Source organism: Pteropus vampyrus, unplaced genomic scaffold (assembly GCF_000151845.1).
Source record: "Pteropus vampyrus isolate Shadow unplaced genomic scaffold, Pvam_2.0 Scaffold63, whole genome shotgun sequence".
NCBI lineage: Eukaryota > Metazoa > Chordata > Mammalia > Chiroptera > Pteropodidae > Pteropus > Pteropus vampyrus.
The window spans coordinates 5,037,432-5,042,014 of record NW_011888844.1 but is presented as its reverse complement, the minus strand read 5'-3'; the positions used below and the strand labels follow the sequence as shown (position 1 = coordinate 5,042,014).

Genomic DNA, 4,583 nt, shown 5'->3' with positions numbered 1-4,583 from the left:
TTAATCTGAACACATCAGAAAACACACATTGTTTTTAAATACTAAAGGAATGTATATAAAAATTAATCATATTCAAATCCACAGAGGAAACTAGAAATTAAGCAGAAATAAGATGGTAAATAAATAGTTTAGTAAAAATAACTAAAAACAAACAATAAAATAAACAAACCACACTCTGGTGTAAAACTCCTGGATTAAAAATGAAGTAAAAGTTTAAAATGCAGACTGTTTAGTCTACGGCCGTGCCACCATGAACAAACCCGATCCCATCTGATCTAAGAAGCTAAGCAGGGTTGGGCCTGGTTAGTACTTGGATGGAAGACCACCTAGGAAGATCAGGTGCTGTAGGCATAAGAAACTAAAAAAATAAAGGATTGTAATCTGATAAGGTCCTTGCAATCTGTGAGGTCAACCAAGGGTTGCATTGCCTAAAAAATAAAAAAATAAATAAAAAATAAAGTAAAATTCAGACTGTTTAGAAATAAATGATATATAACATTCTCGTTATATATCACAATTTGTCAAATGCAACAAAATAGTATTCAGAGAAATTTTTAGAGCCTTAAGTTAATGTATCAGAGGAAAAGAAGGAACAAATATAAATAAACTTAGCATCAAATAAATAATTTTAAAAAATTATTTAAATTAGTTTCAAGTATACAGTATATAGGTTAGACATCTATATAGTTCATAAAATGATCTCCTCAATTGCTCCCTCCCTCCCTTAGCACTCCACATAGCCATCATATTAATGCTAACTGTATTCCCTATTCTGTGCTCCCCATCCCTGTGACCAACTATCTACTATTAATTTGTCTTTCTTTAACCCTTCACCCCAAATAAATAATTTTAAAAAATAATCACAAAATAAACTCCCAAAAGCAGAAGAAATACATTTATAAAGAAAAAAGTATGAGAATTCTTGTCAAGATGATGGAGTAGGTTAACACTATGCTTGCCTCCTCTCATGATCACATCAAAATTATAACTAAATTATAGAATAATTAACCTTTAGAGCCATTTGAGGAATAGCTGAACAAAAGTCATATAACTAAGAATATAAAGAAAAAAACACGTTAAGATTGATAGGAGAGGTGCAGACTCCAAATGGGTTGGTCCCACACCCATATGTGGTGGTCGAGAATTGGGAGGAATATCTCAGCTGCAGAGGTACCCCCTGAGGAACAAGAGATCATGGGCCCACACAAAGCTTTCATGCCCAGAGGACCAGTGCTGGGAAGTGAGCCCCCCCATTTCACATCTGGCTGTGAAAATCAGTAAGGATTCCACCACTCTGAGTGAGACAGAAAAATCAAGTATCCTCTTAAAGTGTCCACATACGGACTCACTCACAGGCACTCACCCTAAGCTTCAAAAAAAGGAAAGGAGCTGAAAAGGCACAGAGACATATGGAGACAAACTTAAGTGTGTGGCTTTAGGGCGAAGGTTGGAGGGACAACTGCCATTGAGCACTTCCACACAGCAGGCAAGTGGGTGCCACCTTTCCTGTATCGAGCCAATCCCCTACACAGCCTGCAGGCAGGTGTCAAATCTGAACCTGCATTAACCTGGTGAATACCACTTGCCCCACTGTGGTGACTCGCTGAGACCTAGCCCCATCCAACTAGCATAACACCAGAGGCTCTTTCACAGGTGGGAATTTGGCCTCAGCCCACTCTGCATTCTTAAAAACACTAAAAGGTCCACAAAGACCAGGTGGGCAGCAGCTCACCTCAGTGGGCCTGATGCCTCTTACTGAGTGGTCTAGGCTCACCGCTGGTGCCAAAGCTAAATCTGCATTAAACTGATGAACACTACTTGCCCACCCCGGTGATGCTCTGAAACCCCTCCCAACCCAACTTGAATACTGCTGGAAGCTGTCTCAGATATGGGGTTTGCAGGCAGCCAGAAGTCATCAGTTGGCTTTGGAATATCCTATGCATTTTGTTAAGTGGCCCAGGTCCAGTACTGGTGGCAGCCATACTCAGTTCCCAGAGTGGCCTCTCCCACATGTATCAAAGCACATCGCAGGCAGCTACCAACTATAGATTGCTTCGTAACTCCTAACAGTTGTCACCGGGCCAGCCACAGGCAGCAGCTGAATGTGACCTATACTGGAGCCACTCCCAATAGGCCTCAGAAACAATACATCTGGTGGCCAGCTTCAGACTAAAACGGTACTACATGATTAGCTCTACAATCAGCACAAAAAAAGTGGTCTTGGCAGGCACCAACACACCTCCCACTGGGGCAAATTTCATTCTGTGGGGTCAGCACCAACACAGCAGATCATACTCTGTGATTATGGTACATCTTCATAGTAAGCCAGAGGGTCAATCTTACCCACTAATGTGTCAACAGCAATTAAGTTTCAACTAAAACAAAAGGGCACAAACAACACACACAGGGGGTACTCCTGGAGTAACAGCTCAGATGATCAGGGAGAATAAGCAACCGGGCTCCACAGGAGAACTGCTATGTAAGGCCACCCTGTCAAAAAGGAGATTTAGCAGATCTACCTGATATATAGAAATAAAAACAGAGGGATATCCAAAATGAAGAGACAAAGAAATGTCCCCAATGAAAACTAAACAAATGAATTCAATCAATCTACTAAATACAGAGTTTAAAATACTGCTTATAAGGATGCTAATGGAACTTAGTGAGAACTTCAACAAAGAGAGAGTAAGCATACAAAAGGATACAGAAACCATAACAATGAACATCAAAAATGAAGAATACAATACTTGAAATAAAAGTATAGTAGAAGAAAGCAATAGATTAGATGAAGCAGAAGATAGAGCCAGCAATTTAGAAAACAAGGTAGCAGACAATAATCAATGAGAATGAAAAGAAAAATAAATAAATAAAAATTGGGATAGTTAAAGGACTCAGCCATAATGACATTTGCATCATAGGAGTACTAGGAGGACAAGGGAGAAAGCAAAGAATTAAGAACCTATTTTAACAAATAATCATGAAAATGTTCTTAGCCTGGCTAAGGAAACAGGCATACAAGACCAGGAAGCACAGAGAGTTCCAAATAAGATGAACCCAAAGAGGCCCACACCAAGACACATCATAATTAAAATGCCAAAAGTTACAAACAAAGAGATAATCTTTTTAAAAACTATTTTTTTTAAACCTTTCTTAGTAAAGGCATGATAATCGTGTGAAATTGTTTATTCCCAGGACCATTTGGCCATAGGAAGTTTGGTTTTGTTTTAGTTTTAAGAACCAAGTGTTATAATCTCAAGTAACAATTCTCATTTAAAAAGACTAGATGACTCCAAAAGTCTAAAATCAGGAGAGAATATTAAAAGCAGCAAGAGAAAAGCAGTTAGTTACATACATGAGAGATCCCATAAAATGTTCAGATGATCTCTTTTGTTAAAATTAATAACTTTTTCTTTTCAGTTAGAGTTGGCATATGATACTATATTAGTTTCAGGTGTACGACATAGTGATTAGACATCTATATAACTCACAAATTGATCACCCCAATAAATCTAGTACCACTCTGACACCATACGTAGTTATTATAATATTATTGGCTATATTCCTTATGCTATATTTTCTATCTCCATGACTATTTTGTAACTTCCAAATTGTACTTCTTTATCCCTTTCCCCTTTTTCAACAAACTCCCCAACCCCTCTCCCATCTGGTAACCCTCAAATGTTCTCTGTTTCTATGAGTTGTTTCTGTATGTTTGTTTGTTTCGTTCTTTAGATTTCATACATACATGCAATCATATGACATTTATTTTCCTCTATCTGACTTACTCCACTCAGCACACTACCTTCTAGATCCATCATGAAATATCTTTTCTATTTCCTTACCTTTATTTTGCGTGTGTCTTTTAATTTGAAGTGTGTCTTTTATAGGAAGCATATGTAAGGTTCTTTTTTTCTTATCCATTCAGCCACACTATATTTTGATTGGAGCATTTAGTTATTTTCAGTTGAAGTAGTCATTGATAGATATGTGATTATTGTCATTCCTTATTTAGACTTCATATACATATATATATATTTTTTTTCCTTCTGGAAGAAGACCCTCCAACATTTCTTGTAATACTGATTTGGTAGTGATGAACTCCTTTAATTTTTTCTTGTTTGGGAAGATCTTTATCTGTCCTTCAATTCTAAATGATAATGATTGTAGGCCCTGGGCTTTCATCACTTTTAATATTTTCTGCCAAACCCTTCTGGCCTGCAAAGTTTCTGTTGAGAAATCAGCTGACAGTCTTATGGGTGTTCCCTTGTAGGTAACTAATTGCTTTTCTCTTACTGCTTTTGAGATTCTCTCTTCATCTTTAATTTTTGGCCTTTTAATTATGATGTTATGATGTGTCTCACTGTGGGCCTCTTTGGGTTCATCTTCTTTGGGACTCCCTGAGCTTCCTGGGGTTGTATGTCTATTTCCCTCACTAAGTCCAGGAAGTATTTTGTCACTATTTTTTCAAATAGGTTTTCAATTGTTTTTCTCTCCTCTTTCCAGTACCCCTATGATGTGAAAGTTGTTATGATTGGCATTGTCTCAGAGGCTTCTTAAACTATCTTAATTTTAGGGGGATATAT

At 37.5% G+C, this 4,583-nt stretch overlaps 1 pseudogene; it reads left to right on the top strand.

Moving 5' to 3' along the window:
• Positions 1-232: 232 nt before the first annotated feature.
• Positions 233-351, top strand: LOC111740454 (annotated as a pseudogene).
• Positions 352-4,583: the final 4,232 nt, after the last annotated feature.